The following is an 18,525-nucleotide window of genomic DNA, read 5'->3' on the forward strand; positions in this document are numbered from 1 at the left end:
GAAGCATAATATACAATATAAATACAACAGATTTTCCATCGTATAAAACAAATAATTGCAACCAGTATGAAACCTATGGTCATTTCTACTTTCCGAGCAACCTAGGCTTCACCCTAGGGCGTTGCTCCTCCAGATCGAATAGTTAGGTCTTTAGAAGTAAACGCCAGAAGCATAAAATACGATATAAATACAATAGCTTTCCCATCGTATAAAAGGAATAATTGCAAACAGTGTGAAAGTAATGGTCATTTCTACGTTCCGGGCAAGTTAGGCTTCACCCTAGGCTGTTGTTGCACCAGATCGAATAGTTAGGGCCTAGGAAGTGAACGCCCGAACCATAAAATGCAAAAAAAATACAACAGTGCTTCCATCATATAACAGGAATAATTGCAACCAGTTTGAAAGTGATGGCCAATTCTACGTTCCGGGCAACCTAGGCTTCAGTCTATTGCGTTGCTCCACCAGATCGAATAGTTAGTGCCTTAGAAGTCAACGCCAGAAGCATAAAATACAATATAAATACAACAGTTTTTCCATCGTATAACACAAATAATTGCAACCAGTATGAAACCTATGGTCATTTCTACTTTCCGAGCAACCTAGGCTTCACCCTAGGGCGTTGCTCCAACGGATTGAATAGTTAGGGCCTTAGAAGTCAACGCCCGAACCATAAAATGCAAAAAAAAATACAACAGCGTTTCCATCGTATAAAACGAATAATTGCAACAAGTATGAAAGTTATGGTCATTTCTACATTCCGAGCAACCTAGGCTTCACTCTCGGGCGTTGCTCCACCAGATCGAATAGTTAGTGCCTTAGAAGTCAACGCCAGAAGCATAAAATACAATATAAATACAACAGCTTTTCCATCGTATAAAACGAATAATTGCAACCAGTATGAAACTTATGGTCATTTCTACATTCCGAGCAACCTAGGATTCACTCTAGGGCGTTGCTCCACCAGATCGAATAGTTAGGTCCTTAGAAGCAAACGCCAGAAGCATAAAATACGATATAAATACAACAGCTTTTCCATCGTAAAAAACGAATAATTGGAACCAGTGTGAAAGAAATGGTCATTTCTACGTTCCGAGCACCCTAGGCGTCACTCTAGGGCGTTGCTCCACCACTTCTAATAGCTACGGCCTTAGAAGTCAACGCCAGAGGCATAAAGTACAATATAAATACAACAGCGTTTCCGTCGTATAAAACGAATAATTGCAACCAGTGTGAAAGTTATGGTCATTTCTACATTCCGAGCAACCTAGGATTCACTCCAGGGCGTTGCTCCACCAGATCGAATAGTTAGGTCCTTAGAAGTAAACGCCAGACGCATAAAATACGATATAAATACAACAGCGTTTCCATCGTATAAAACGAATAATTGCAACAAGTGTGTAAGTTATGGTCATTTCTACATTCCGAGCAACCTAGGATTCACTCTAGGGCGTTGCTCCACCAGATCGAATAGTTAGGTCCTTAGAAGTAAACGCCAGACGCATAAAATACGATATAAATACAACAGCGTTTCCATCGTATAAAACGAATAATTGCAACAAGTGTGTAAGTTATGGTCATTTCTACATTCCGAGCAACCTAGGATTCACTCCAGGGCGTTGCTCCACCAGATCGAATAGTTAGGTCCTTAGAAGTAAACGCCAGAAGCATAAAATACGATATAAATACAACAGCGTTTCCATCGTATAAAACGAATAATTGCAACCAGTGTGAAAGTTATGGTCATTTCTACATTCCCAGCAACCTAGGATTCACTCTAGGGCGTTGCTCCTCCAGATCGAATAGTTAGGTCCTTAGAAGTAAACGCCAGAAGCATAAAATACGATATAAATACAACAGCGTTTCCATCGTATAAAACGAATAATTGCAACAAGTGTGAAAGTTATGGTCATTTCTACATTCCGAGCAACCTAGCATTCACTCTAGGGCGTTGCTCCACCAGATCGAATAGTTAGGTCCTTAGAAGTAAACGACAGAAGCATAAAATACGATATAAATACAACAGCGTTTCCATCGTATGAAACGAATAATTGCAACCAGTGTGAAAGTTATGGTCATTTCTACTTTCCGAGCAACCTAGGCTTCACCCTAGGGCGCTGCTCCAGCAGATTGAATAGTTAGGGCCTTAGAAGTCAACGCCCGAACCATAAAATGCAAAAAAAACACAACAGTGCTTCCATCATGTAACAGGAATAATTGCAACCAGTTTGAAAGCGATGGCCAATTCTACGTTCCGGGCAACCTAGGCTTCACTCTATTGCGTTGCTCCACCAGGTCGAATAGTTAGTGCCTTAGAAGTCAACGCCAGAAGCATAAAATACAATATAAATACAACAGTTTTTCCATCGTATAAAACAAATAATTGCAACCAGTATGAAACTTATGGTCATTTCTACTTTCCAAACAACCTAGGCTTCACCCTAGGGCGTTGCTCCAACGGATTGAATAGTTAGGGCCTTAGAAGTCAACGCCCGAACCATAAAATGCAAAAAAAATACAACAGCGTTTCCATCGTATAAAACGAATAATTGCAACAAGTGTAAAAGTTATGGTCATTTCTACATTCCGAGCAACCTAGGATTCACTCTAGGGCGTTGCTCCACCAGATCGAATAGTTAGGTCCTTAGAAGTAAACGACAGAAGCATAAAATACGATATAAATACAACAGCTTTTCCATCGTATAAAACGAATGATTGCAACCAGTGTGAAAGTTATGGTCATTTCTACATTCCGAGCAACCTAGGATTCACTCTAGGGCGTTGCTCCACCAGATCGAATGGTTAGGTCCTTAGAAGTAAACGCCAGAAGCATAAAATACGATATAACTACAACAGCGTTTCCATCGTATAAAACGAATAATTGCAACCAGTGTGAAAGCGATGGCCAATTCTACGTTCCCGGCAACCTAGGCTTCACTCTATTGCGTTGCTCCACCAGGTCGAATAGTTAGTGCCTTAGAAGTCAACGCCAGAAGCATAAAATACAATATAAATACAACAGTTTTTCCATCGTATAAAACAAATAATTGCAACCAGTATGAAACTTATGGTCATTTCTACTTTCCAAGCAACCTAGGCTTCACCCTAGGGCGTTGCTCCTCCAGATCGAATAGTTAGGTCTTTAGAAGTAAACGCCAGAAGCATAAAATACGATATAAATACAATAGCTTTCCCATCGTATAAAAGGAATAATTGCAAACAGTGTGAAAGTAATGGTCATTTCTACGTTCCGGGCAAGCTAGGCTTCACCCTAGGCTGTTGTTGCACCAGATCGAATAGTTAGGGCCTAAGAAGTGAACGCCCGAACCATAAAATGCAAAAAAAATACAACAGTGCTTCCATCATATAACAGGAATAATTGCAACCAGTTTGAAAGTGATGGCCAATTCTACGTTCCGGGCAACCTAGGCTTCAGTCTATTGCGTTGCTCCACCAGATCGAATAGTTAGTGCCTTAGAAGTCAACGCCAGAAGCATAATATACAATATAAATACAACAGATTTTCCATCGTATAAAACAAATAATTGCAACCAGTATGAAACCTATGGTCATTTCTACTTTCCGAGCAACCTAGGCTTCACCCTAGGGCGTTGCTCCTCCAGATCGAATAGTTAGGTCTTTAGAAGTAAACGCCAGAAGCATAAAATACGATATAAATACAATAGCTTTCCCATCGTATAAAAGGAATAATTGCAAACAGTGTGAAAGTAATGGTCATTTCTACGTTCCGGGCAAGTTAGGCTTCACCCTAGGCTGTTGTTGCACCAGATCGAATAGTTAGGGCCTAGGAAGTGAACGCCCGAACCATAAAATGCAAAAAAAATACAACAGTGCTTCCATCATATAACAGGAATAATTGCAACCAGTTTGAAAGTGATGGCCAATTCTACGTTCCGGGCAACCTAGGCTTCAGTCTATTGCGTTGCTCCACCAGATCGAATAGTTAGTGCCTTAGAAGTCAACGCCAGAAGCATAAAATACAATATAAATACAACAGTTTTTCCATCGTATAACACAAATAATTGCAACCAGTATGAAACCTATGGTCATTTCTACTTTCCGAGCAACCTAGGCTTCACCCTAGGGCGTTGCTCCAACGGATTGAATAGTTAGGGCCTTAGAAGTCAACGCCCGAACCATAAAATGCAAAAAAAAATACAACAGCGTTTCCATCGTATAAAACGAATAATTGCAACAAGTATGAAAGTTATGGTCATTTCTACATTCCGAGCAACCTAGGCTTCACTCTCGGGCGTTGCTCCACCAGATCGAATAGTTAGTGCCTTAGAAGTCAACGCCAGAAGCATAAAATACAATATAAATACAACAGCTTTTCCATCGTATAAAACGAATAATTGCAACCAGTATGAAACTTATGGTCATTTCTACATTCCGAGCAACCTAGGATTCACTCTAGGGCGTTGCTCCACCAGATCGAATAGTTAGGTCCTTAGAAGCAAACGCCAGAAGCATAAAATACGATATAAATACAACAGCTTTTCCATCGTAAAAAACGAATAATTGGAACCAGTGTGAAAGAAATGGTCATTTCTACGTTCCGAGCACCCTAGGCGTCACTCTAGGGCGTTGCTCCACCACTTCTAATAGCTACGGCCTTAGAAGTCAACGCCAGAGGCATAAAGTACAATATAAATACAACAGCGTTTCCGTCGTATAAAACGAATAATTGCAACCAGTGTGAAAGTTATGGTCATTTCTACATTCCGAGCAACCTAGGATTCACTCCAGGGCGTTGCTCCACCAGATCGAATAGTTAGGTCCTTAGAAGTAAACGCCAGAAGCATAAAATACGATATAAATACAACAGCGTTTCCATCGTATAAAACGAATAATTGCAACAAGTGTGAAAGTTATGGTCATTTCTACATTCCGAGCAACCTAGCATTCACTCTAGGGCGTTGCTCCACCAGATCGAATAGTTAGGTCCTTAGAAGTAAACGACAGAAGCATAAAATACGATATAAATACAACAGCGTTTCCATCGTATGAAACGAATAATTGCAACCAGTGTGAAAGTTATGGTCATTTCTACATTCCGAGCAACCTAGGATTCACCCTAGGGCGCTGCTCCAGCAGATTGAATAGTTAGGGCCTTAGAAGTCAACGCCCGAACCATAAAATGCAAAAAAAACACAACAGTGCTTCCATCATATAACAGGAATAATTGCAACCAGTTTGAAAGCGATGGCCAATTCTACGTTCCGGGCAACCTAGGCTTCACTCTATTGTGTTGCTCCACCAGGTCGAATAGTTAGTGCCTTAGAAGTCAACGCCAGAAGCATAAAATACAATATAAATACAACAGTTTTTCCATCGTATAAAACAAATAATTGCAACCAGTATGAAACTTATGGTCATTTCTACTTTCCAAGCAACCTAGGCTTCACCCTAGGGCGTTGCTCCAACGGATTGAATAGTTAGGGCCTTAGAAGTCAACGCCCGAACCATAAAATGCAAAAAAAATACAACAGCGTTTCCATCGTATAAAACGAATAATTGCAACAAGTGTGAAAGTTATGGTCATTTCTACATTCCGAGCAACCTAGGATTCACTCTAGGGCGTTGCTCCACCAGATCGAATAGTTAGGTCCTTAGAAGTAAACGACAGAAGCATAAAATACGATATAAATACAACAGCGTTTCCATCGTATAAAACGAATAATTGCAACCAGTGTGAAAGTTATGGTCATTTCTACATTCCCAGCAACCTAGGATTCACTCTAGGGCGTTGCTCCTCCAGATCGAATAGTTAGGTCTTTAGAAGTAAACGCCAGAAGCATAAAATACGATATAAATACAATAGCTTTCCCATCGTATAAAAGGAATAATTGCAAACAGTGTGAAAGTAATGGTCATTTCTACGTTCCGGGCAAGCTAGGCTTCACCCTAGGCTGTTGTTGCACCAGATCGAATAGTTAGGGCCTAAGAAGTGAACGCCCGAACCATAAAATGCAAAAAAAATACAACAGTGCTTCCATCATATAACAGGAATAATTGCAACCAGTTTGAAAGTGATGGCCAATTCTACGTTCCGGGCAACCTAGGCTTCAGTCTATTGCGTTGCTCCACCAGATCGAATAGTTAGTGCCTTAGAAGTCAACGCCAGAAGCATAAAATACAATATAAATACAACAGTTTTTCCATCGTATAACACAAATAATTGCAACCAGTATGAAACCTATGGTCATTTCTACTTTCCGAGCAACCTAGGCTTCACCCTAGGGCGTTGCTCCAACGGATTGAATAGTTAGGGCCTTAGAAGTCAACGCCCGAACCATAAAATGCAAAAAAAAATACAACAGCGTTTCCATCGTATAAAACGAATAATTGCAACAAGTATGAAAGTTATGGTCATTTCTACATTCCGAGCAACCTAGGCTTCACTCTCGGGCGTTGCTCCACCAGATCGAATAGTTAGTGCCTTAGAAGTCAACGCCAGAAGCATAAAATACAATATAAATACAACAGCTTTTCCATCGTATAAAACGAATAATTGCAACCAGTATGAAACTTATGGTCATTTCTACATTCCGAGCAACCTAGGATTCACTCTAGGGCGTTGCTCCACCAGATCGAATAGTTAGGTCCTTAGAAGCAAACGCCAGAAGCATAAAATACGATATAAATACAACAGCTTTTCCATCGTAAAAAACGAATAATTGGAACCAGTGTGAAAGAAATGGTCATTTCTACGTTCCGAGCACCCTAGGCGTCACTCTAGGGCGTTGCTCCACCACTTCTAATAGCTACGGCCTTAGAAGTCAACGCCAGAGGCATAAAGTACAATATAAATACAACAGCGTTTCCGTCGTATAAAACGAATAATTGCAACCAGTGTGAAAGTTATGGTCATTTCTACATTCCGAGCAACCTAGGATTCACTCCAGGGCGTTGCTCCACCAGATCGAATAGTTAGGTCCTTAGAAGTAAACGCCAGAAGCATAAAATACGATATAAATACAACAGCGTTTCCATCGTATAAAACGAATAATTGCAACAAGTGTGAAAGTTATGGTCATTTCTACATTCCGAGCAACCTAGCATTCACTCTAGGGCGTTGCTCCACCAGATCGAATAGTTAGGTCCTTAGAAGTAAACGACAGAAGCATAAAATACGATATAAATACAACAGCGTTTCCATCGTATGAAACGAATAATTGCAACCAGTGTGAAAGTTATGGTCATTTCTACATTCCGAGCAACCTGGGATTCACCCTAGGGCGCTGCTCCAGCAGATTGAATAGTTAGGGCCTTAGAAGTCAACGCCCGAACCATAAAATGCAAAAAAAACACAACAGTGCTTCCATCATATAACAGGAATAATTGCAACCAGTTTGAAAGCGATGGCCAATTCTACGTTCCGGGCAACCTAGGCTTCACTCTATTGCGTTGCTCCACCAGGTCGAATAGTTAGTGCCTTAGAAGTCAACGCCAGAAGCATAAAATACAATATAAATACAACAGTTTTTCCATCGTATAAAACAAATAATTGCAACCAGTATGAAACTTATGGTCATTTCTACTTTCCAAGCAACCTAGGCTTCACCCTAGGGCGTTGCTCCAACGGATTGAATAGTTAGGGCCTTAGAAGTCAACGCCCGAACCATAAAATGCAAAAAAAATACAACAGCGTTTCCATCGTATAAAACGAATAATTGCAACAAGTGTGAAAGTTATGGTCATTTCTACATTCCGAGCAACCTAGGATTCACTCTAGGGCGTTGCTCCACCAGATCGAATAGTTAGGTCCTTAGAAGTAAACGACAGAAGCATAAAATACGATATAAATACAACAGCGTTTCCATCGTATAAAACGAATAATTGCAACCAGTGTGAAACTTATGGTCATTTCTACTTTCCGAGCAACCTAGGCTTCACCCTAGGGCGCTGCTCCAACAGATTGAATAGTTAGGGCCTTAGAAGTCAACGCCCGAACCATAAAATGCAAAAATAATACAACAGCGTTTCCATCGTATAAAACGAATAATTGCAACAAGTGTGAAAGTTATGGTCATTTCTACATTCCGAGCAACCTATGCTTCACTCTAGGGCGTTGCTCCACCAGATCGAATAGTTAGTGCCTTAGAAGTCAACGCCAGAAGCATAAAATACAATATAAATACAACAGCTTTTCCATCGTATAAAACGAATAATTGCAACAAGTGTGTAAGTTATGGTCATTTCTACATTCCAAGCAACCTAGGATTCACTCCAGGGCGTTGCTCCACCAGATCGAATAGTTAGGTCCTTAGAAGTAAACGCCAGAAGCATAAAATACGATATAAATACAACAGCGTTTCCATCGTATAAAACGAATAATTGCAACCAGTGTGAAAGTTATGGTCATTTCTACATTCCCAGCAACCTAGGATTCACTCTAGGGCGTTGCTCCTCCAGATCGAATAGTTAGGTCTTTAGAAGTAAACGCCAGAAGCATAAAATACGATATAAATACAATAGCTTTTCCATCGTATAAAAGGAATAATTGCAAACAGTGTGAAAGTAATGGTCATTTCTACGTTCCGGGCAAGCTGGGCTTCACCCTAGGCTGTTGTTCCACCAGATCGAATAGTTAGGGCCTAAGAAGTGAACGCCAGAAGCATAAAATACGATATAAATACAACAGCTTTTCCATCGTAAAAAACGAATAATTGGAACCAGTGTGAAAGTAATGGTCATTTCTACGTTCCGAGCACCCTAGGCGTCACTCTAGGGCGTTGCTCCACCACTTCTAATAGCTACGGCCTTAGAAGTCAACGCCAGAGGCATAAAGTACAATATAAATACAACAGCGTTTCCGTCGTATAAAACGAATAATTGCTACCAGTGTGAAAGTTATGGTCATTTCTACATTCCGAGCAACCTAGGATTCACTCCAGGGCGTTGCTCCACCAGATCGAATAGTTAGGTCCTTAGAAGTAAACGCCAGAAGCATAAAATACGATATAAATACAACAGCGTTTCCATCGTATAAAAGGAATAATTGCAACAAGTGTGAAAGTTACGGTCATTTCTACGTTCCGGGCAAGCTGGGCTTCACCCTAGGCTGTTGTTCCACCAGATCGAATAGTTAGGGCCTAAGAAGTGAACGCCAGAAGCATTAAATGCAATAAAAATACAACAGTTTTTCCATCGTATAACAAGATGAATTGCAACCAGTTTGAAGGTGATGGTCATTTCTCCTTTCCGGGCAACCTAGGCTTCACTCTAGGGCGTTGCTCCACTAGATCGAATAGCTGGGGACTTAGAAGTCAACGCCAGAAGCATAAAATACAATATAAATACAACAGTTTTTCCATCGTATAAAACGAATAATTGCAACCAGTATGAAACTGATGGTCATTTCTACTTTCCGAGCAACCTACGATTCACTCTAGGGCGTTGCTCCACCAGATCGAATAGTTAGGTCCTTAGAAGTAAACGCCAGAAGCATAAAATACGATATAACTACAACAGCGTTTCCATCGTATAAAACGAATAATTGCAACCAGTGTGAAAGTTATGGTCATTTCTACATTCCGAGCAACCTAGGATTCACTCTAGGGCGTTGCTCCACCAGATCGAATAGTTAGGTCCTTTGAAGTAAACGCCAGAAGCATAAAATACGACATAAATACAACAGCTTTTCCATCGTATAAAAGGAATAATTGGATACAGTGTGAAAGTAATGGTCATTTCTACGTTCCGGGCAAGCTAGGCTTCACCCTAGGCTGTTGTTCCACCAGATCGAATAGTTAGGGCCTAAGAAGTGAACGCCAGAAGCATAAAATGCAATAAAAATACAACAGTTTTTCCATCGTATAACAAGATTAATTGCAACCAGTTCGAAAGTGGTAGTCATTTCTCCTTTCCGGGCAACCTAGGCTTCACTCTAGGGCGTTGCGCCACTAGATCGAATAGCTAGGGCCTTAGAAGTCAACGCCAGAAGCATAAAATACAATATAAGTACAACAGTTTTTCCATCGTATAAAACGAATAATTGCAACCAGTGTGAAACTTATGGTCATTTCTACTTTCCGAGCAACCTAGGCTTCACCCTAGGGCCTTGCTCCAACAGATTGAATAGTTAGGGCCTTAGAAGTAAACGCCCGAACCATAAAATACAAAAAAAATACAACAGTGTTTCCATCATATAACAGGAATAATTGCAACCAATTTGGAAAGTGATGGCCAATTCTACGTTCCGGGCAACCTAGGCTTCACTCTAGGGCGTTGCTCCACCATATCGAATAGTTAGTGCCTTAGAAGTCAACGCCAGAAGCATAAAATACAATATAAATACAACAGTTTTTCCATCGTATAAAATGTATAATTGCAAACATTGTGAAAGTAATGGTCATTTCTACTTTCCTAGCAACCTAGGCTTCACCCTAGGGCGTTGCTCCAACAGATTGAATAGTTAGGGCCTTAGAACTCTACGCCCGAGCCATAAAATGCAAAAAAAATACAACAGTGTTTCCATCATATAACAGGAATAATTGCGACCAGTTTGAAAGTGATGGCCCATTCTACGTTCCGGGCAACCTAGGCTTCACTCTAGGGCGTTGCTCCAACAGATCGAATAGTTAGTGCCTTAGAAGTCAACGCCAGAAGCATAAAATACAATATAAATACAACAGCTTTTCCATCGTATAAAACGAATAATTGCAACAAGTGTGAAAGTTATGGTCATTTCTACATTCCGAGCAACCTAGGATTCACTCTAGGGCGTTTCTCCACCAGATCGAATAGTTAGGTCCTTAGAAGTAAACGCCAGAAGCATAAAATACGATATAACTACAACAGCGTTTCCATCGTATAAAACGAATAATTGCAACAAGTGTGAAAGTGATGGCCAATTCTACGTTCCGGGCAACCTAGGCTTCACTCTAGGGCGTTGCTCCAACAGATCGAATAGTTAGTGCCTTAGAAGTCAACGCCAGAAGCATAAAATACAATATAAATACAACAGCTTTTCCATCGTATAAAACGAATAATTGCAACCAGTGTGAAAGTTATGGTCATTTCTACATTCCGAGCAACCTAGGATTCACTCTAGGGCGTTGCTCCACCAGATCGAATAGTTAGGTCCTTATAAGTAAACGCCAGAAGCATAAAATACGATATAAATACAACAGCGTTTCCATCGTATAAAACGAATAATTGCAACAAGTGTGAAAGTTATGGTCATTTCTACATTCCGAGCAACCTAGGATTCACTCTAGGGCGTTGCTCCTCCAGATCGAATAGTTAGGTCCTTAGAAGTAAAGGCCAGAAGCATAAAATACGATATAACTACAACAGCGTTTCCATCGTATAAAACGAATAATTGCAACCAGTGTGAAAGTTATGGTCATTTCTACATTCCGAGCAACCTAGGATTGACTCTAGGGCGTTGCTCCACCAGATCGAATAGTTACGTCCTTAGAAGTCAACGCCAGGAGCATAAAATACGATATAAATACAACAGTTTTTCCATCGTATAACACAAATAATTGCAACCAGTATGAAACCTATGGTCATTTCTACTTTCCGAGCAACCTAGGCTTCACCCTAGGGCGTTGCTCCTCCAGATCGAATAGTTAGGTCTTTAGAAGTAAACGCCAGAAGCATAAAATACGATATAAATACAATAGCTTTCCCATCGTATAAAAGGAATAATTGCAAACAGTGTGAAAGTAATGGTCATTTCTACGTTCCGGGCAAGTTAGGCTTCACCCTAGGCTGTTGTTGCACCAGATCGAATAGTTAGGGCCCAGGAAGTGAACGCCCGAACCATAAAATGCAAAAAAAATACAACAGTGCTTCCATCATATAACAGGAATAATTGCAACCAGTTTGAAAGTGATGGCCAATTCTACGTTCCGGGCAACCTAGGCTTCAGTCTATTGCGTTGCTCCACCAGATCGAATAGTTAGTGCCTTAGAAGTCAACGCCAGAAGCATAAAATACAATATAAATACAACAGTTTTTCCATCGTATAACACAAATAATTGCAACCAGTATGAAACCTATGGTCATTTCTACTTTCCGAGCAACCTAGGCTTCACCCTAGGGCGTTGCTCCAACGGATTGAATAGTTAGGGCCTTAGAAGTCAACGCCCGAACCATAAAATGCAAAAAAAAATACAACAGCGTTTCCATCGTATAAAACGAATAATTGCAACAAGTATGAAAGTTATGGTCATTTCTACATTCCGAGCAACCTAGGCTTCACTCTCGGGCGTTGCTCCACCAGATCGAATAGTTAGTGCCTTAGAAGTCAACGCCAGAAGCATAAAATACAATATAAATACAACAGCTTTTCCATCGTATAAAACGAATAATTGCAACCAGTATGAAACTTATGGTCATTTCTACATTCCGAGCAACCTAGGATTCACTCTAGGGCGTTGCTCCACCAGATCGAATAGTTAGGTCCTTAGAAGCAAACGCCAGAAGCATAAAATACGATATAAATACAACAGCTTTTCCATCGTAAAAAACGAATAATTGGAACCAGTGTGAAAGAAATGGTCATTTCTACGTTCCGAGCACCCTAGGCGTCACTCTAGGGCGTTGCTCCACCACTTCTAATAGCTACGGCCTTAGAAGTCAACGCCAGAGGCATAAAGTACAATATAAATACAACAGCGTTTCCGTCGTATAAAACGAATAATTGCAACCAGTGTGAAAGTTATGGTCATTTCTACATTCCGAGCAACCTAGGATTCACTCCAGGGCGTTGCTCCACCAGATCGAATAGTTAGGTCCTTAGAAGTAAACGCCAGAAGCATAAAATACGATATAAATACAACAGCGTTTCCATCGTATAAAACGAATAATTGCAACAAGTGTGAAAGTTATGGTCATTTCTACATTCCGAGCAACCTAGCATTCACTCTAGGGCGTTGCTCCACCAGATCGAATAGTTAGGTCCTTAGAAGTAAACGACAGAAGCATAAAATACGATATAAATACAACAGCGTTTCCATCGTATGAAACGAATAATTGCAACCAGTGTGAAAGTTATGGTCATTTCTACATTCCGAGCAACCTAGGATTCACCCTAGGGCGCTGCTCCAGCAGATTGAATAGTTAGGGCCTTAGAAGTCAACGCCCGAACCATAAAATGCAAAAAAAACACAACAGTGCTTCCATCATATAACAGGAATAATTGCAACCAGTTTGAAAGCGATGGCCAATTCTACGTTCCGGGCAACCTAGGCTTCACTCTATTGCGTTGCTCCACCAGGTCGAATAGTTAGTGCCTTAGAAGTCAACGCCAGAAGCATAAAATACAATATAAATACAACAGTTTTTCCATCGTATAAAACAAATAATTGCAACCAGTATGAAACTTATGGTCATTTCTACTTTCCAAGCAACCTAGGCTTCACCCTAGGGCGTTGCTCCAACGGATTGAATAGTTAGGGCCTTAGAAGTCAACGCCCGAACCATAAAATGCAAAAAAAATACAACAGCGTTTCCATCGTATAAAACGAATAATTGCAACAAGTGTGAAAGTTATGGTCATTTCTACATTCCGAGCAACCTAGGATTCACTCTAGGGCGTTGCTCCACCAGATCGAATAGTTAGGTCCTTAGAAGTAAACGACAGAAGCATAAAATACGATATAAATACAACAGCGTTTCCATCGTATAAAACGAGTAATTGCAACCAGTGTGAAAGTTATGGTCATTTCTACATTCCCAGCAACCTAGGATTCACTCTAGGGCGTTGCTCCTCCAGATCGAATAGTTAGGTCTTTAGAAGTAAACGCCAGAAGCATAAAATACGATATAAATACAATAGCTTTCCCATCGTATAAAAGGAATAATTGCAAACAGTGTGAAAGTAATGGTCATTTCTACGTTCCGGGCAAGCTAGGCTTCACCCTAGGCTGTTGTTGCACCAGATCGAATAGTTAGGGCCTAAGAAGTGAACGCCCGAACCATAAAATGCAAAAAAAATACAACAGTGCTTCCATCATATAACAGGAATAATTGCAACCAGTTTGAAAGTGATGGCCAATTCTACGTTCCGGGCAACCTAGGCTTCAGTCTATTGCGTTGCTCCACCAGATCGAATAGTTAGTGCCTTAGAAGTCAACGCCAGAAGCATAAAATACAATATAAATACAACAGTTTTTCCATCGTATAACACAAATAATTGCAACCAGTATGAAACCTATGGTCATTTCTACTTTCCGAGCAACCTAGGCTTCACCATAGGGCGTTGCTCCAACGGATTGAATAGTTAGGGCCTTAGAAGTCAACGCCCGAACCATAAAATGCAAAAAAAAATACAACAGCGTTTCCATCGTATAAAACGAATAATTGCAACAAGTATGAAAGTTATGGTCATTTCTACATTCCGAGCAACCTAGGCTTCACTCTCGGGCGTTGCTCCACCAGATCGAATAGTTAGTGCCTTAGAAGTCAACGCCAGAAGCATAAAATACAATATAAATACAACAGCTTTTCCATCGTATAAAACGAATAATTGCAACCAGTATGAAACTTATGGTCATTTCTACATTCCGAGCAACCTAGGATTCACTCTAGGGCGTTGCTCCACCAGATCGAATAGTTAGGTCCTTAGAAGCAAACGCCAGAAGCATAAAATACGATATAAATACAACAGCTTTTCCATCGTAAAAAACGAATAATTGGAACCAGTGTGAAAGAAATGGTCATTTCTACGTTCCGAGCACCCTAGGCGTCACTCTAGGGCGTTGCTCCACCACTTCTAATAGCTACGGCCTTAGAAGTCAACGCCAGAGGCATAAAGTACAATATAAATACAACAGCGTTTCCGTCGTATAAAACGAATAATTGCAACCAGTGTGAAAGTTATGGTCATTTCTACATTCCGAGCAACCTAGGATTCACTCCAGGGCGTTGCTCCACCAGATCGAATAGTTAGGTCCTTAGAAGTAAACGCCAGAAGCATAAAATACGATATAAATACAACAGCGTTTCCATCGTATAAAACGAATAATTGCAACAAGTGTGAAAGTTATGGTCATTTCTACATTCCGAGCAACCTAGCATTCACTCTAGGGCGTTGCTCCACCAGATCGAATAGTTAGGTCCTTAGAAGTAAACGACAGAAGCATAAAATACGATATAAATACAACAGCGTTTCCATCGTATGAAACGAATAATTGCAACCAGTGTGAAAGTTATGGTCATTTCTACATTCCGAGCAACCTAGGATTCACCCTAGGGCGCTGCTCCAGCAGATTGAATAGTTAGGGCCTTAGAAGTCAACGCCCGAACCATAAAATGCAAAAAAAACACAACAGTGCTTCCATCATATAACAGGAATAATTGCAACCAGTTTGAAAGCGATGGCCAATTCTACGTTCCGGGCAACCTAGGCTTCACTCTATTGCGTTGCTCCACCAGGTCGAATAGTTAGTGCCTTAGAAGTCAACGCCAGAAGCATAAAATACAATATAAATACAACAGTTTTTCCATCGTATAAAACAAATAATTGCAACCAGTATGAAACTTATGGTCATTTCTACTTTCCGAGCAACCTAGGCTTCACCCTAGGGCGCTGCTCCAACAGATTGAATAGTTAGGGCCTTAGAAGTCAACGCCCGAACCATAAAATGCAAAAATAATACAACAGCGTTTCCATCGTATAAAACGAATAATTGCAACAAGTGTGAAAGTTATGGTCATTTCTACATTCCGAGCAACCTATGCTTCACTCTAGGGCGTTGCTCCACCAGATCGAATAGTTAGTGCCTTAGAAGTCAACGCCAGAAGCATAAAATACAATATAAATACAACAGCTTTTCCATCGTATAAAACGAATAATTGCAACAAGTGTGTAAGTTATGGTCATTTCTACATTCCAAGCAACCTAGGATTCACTCCAGGGCGTTGCTCCACCAGATCGAATAGTTAGGTCCTTAGAAGTAAACGCCAGAAGCATAAAATACGATATAAATACAACAGCGTTTCCATCGTATAAAACGAATAATTGCAACCAGTGTGAAAGTTATGGTCATTTCTACATTCCCAGCAACCTAGGATTCACTCTAGGGCGTTGCTCCTCCAGATCGAATAGTTAGGTCTTTAGAAGTAAACGCCAGAAGCATAAAATACGATATAAATACAATAGCTTTTCCATCGTATAAAAGGAATAATTGCAAACAGTGTGAAAGTAATGGTCATTTCTACGTTCCGGGCAAGCTGGGCTTCACCCTAGGCTGTTGTTCCACCAGATCGAATAGTTAGGGCCTAAGAAGTGAACGCCAGAAGCATAAAATACGATATAAATACAACAGCTTTTCCATCGTAAAAAACGAATAATTGGAACCAGTGTGAAAGTAATGGTCATTTCTACGTTCCGAGCACCCTAGGCGTCACTCTAGGGCGTTGCTCCACCACTTCTAATAGCTACGGCCTTAGAAGTCAACGCCAGAGGCATAAAGTACAATATAAATACAACAGCGTTTCCGTCGTATAAAACGAATAATTGCTACCAGTGTGAAAGTTATGGTCATTTCTACATTCCGAGCAACCTAGGATTCACTCCAGGGCGTTGCTCCACCAGATCGAATAGTTAGGTCCTTAGAAGTAAACGCCAGAAGCATAAAATACGATATAAATACAACAGCGTTTCCATCGTATAAAACGAATAATTGCAACAAGTGTGAAAGTTATGGTCATTTCTACATTCCGAGCAACCTAGCATTCACTCTAGGACGTTGCTCCACCAGATCGAATAGTTAGGTCCTTAGAAGTAAACGACAGAAGCATAAAATACGATATAAATACAACAGCGTTTCCATCGTATGAAACGAATAATTGCAACAAGTGTGAAGGTTATGGTCATTTCTACATTCCGAGCAACCTAGGATTCACTCCAGGGCGTTGCTCCACCAGATCGATTAGTTAGGTCCTTAGAAGTAAACGACAGAAGCATAAAATACGATATAAATACAACAGCGTTTCCATCGTATAAAACGAATAATTGCAACCAGTGTGAAACTTATGGTCATTTCTACTTTCCGAGCAACCTAGGATTCACTCTAGGGCGTTGCTCCTCCAGATCGAATAGTTAGGTCTTTAGAAGTAAACGCCAGAAGCATAAAATACGATATAAATACAATAGCTTTTCCATCGTATAAAAGGAATAATTGCAAACAGTGTGAAAGTAATGGTCATTTCTACGTTCCGGGCAAGCTGGGCTTCACCCTAGGCTGTTGTTCCACCAGATCGAATAGTTAGGGCCTATGAAGTGAACGCCAGAAGCATTAAATGCAATAAAAATACAACAGTTTTTCCATCGTATAACAAGATGAATTGCAACCAGTTTGAAGATGATGGTCATTTCTCCTTTCCGGGCAACCTAGGCTTCACTCTAGGGCGTTGCTCCACTAGATCGAATAGCTGGGGACTTAGAAGTCAACGCCAGAAGCATAAAATACAATATAAATACAACAGTTTTTCCATCGTATAAAACGAATAATTGCAACCAGTATAAAACTGATGGTCATTTCTACTTTCCGAGCAACCTACGATTCACTCTAGGGCGTTGCTCCACCAGATCGAATAGTTAGGTCCTTAGAAGTAAACGCCAGAAGCATAAAATACGATATAACTACAACAGCGTTTCCATCGTATAAAACGAATAATTGCAACCAGTGTGAAAGTTATGGTCATTTCTACATTCCGAGCAACCTAGGATTCACTCTAGGGCGTTGCTCCACCAGATCGAATAGTTAGGTCCTTAGAAGTAAACGCCAGAAGCATAAAATACGATATAAATACAACAGCGTTTCCATCGTATAAAACGAATAATTGCAACCAGTGTGAAAGTTATGGTCATTTCTACATTCCCAGCAACCTAGGATTCACTCTAGGGCGTTGCTCCTCCAGATCGAATAGTTAGGTCTTTAGAAGTAAACGCCAGAAGCATAAAATACGATATAAATACAATAGCTTTTCGATCGTATAAAAGGAATAATTGCAAACAGTGTGAAAGTAATGGTCATTTCTACGTTCCGGGCAAGCTGGGCTTCACCCTAGGCTGTTGTTCCACCAGATCGAATAGTTAGGGCCTAAGAAGTGAACGCCAGAAGCATTAAATGCAATAAAAATACAACAGTTTTTCCATCGTATAACAAGATGAATTGCAACCAGTTTGAAGGTGATGGTCATTTCTCCTTTCCGGGCAACCTAGGCTTCACTCTAGGGCGTTGCTCCACTAGATCGAATAGCTGGGGACTTAGAAGTCAACGCCAGAAGCATAAAATACAATATAAATACAACAGTTTTTCCATCGTATAAAACGAATAATTGCAACCAGTATGAAACTGATGGTCATTTCTACTTTCCGAGCAACCTACGATTCACTCTAGGGCGTTGCTCCACCAGATCGAATAGTTAGGTCCTTAGAAGTAAACGCCAGAAGCATAAAATACGATATAACTACAACAGCGTTTCCATCGTATAAAACGAATAATTGCAACCAGTGTGAAAGTTATGGTCATTTCTACATTC

This window comes from Calliopsis andreniformis, chromosome 11 (genome assembly GCF_051401765.1).
Source record: "Calliopsis andreniformis isolate RMS-2024a chromosome 11, iyCalAndr_principal, whole genome shotgun sequence".
NCBI lineage: Eukaryota > Metazoa > Arthropoda > Insecta > Hymenoptera > Andrenidae > Calliopsis > Calliopsis andreniformis.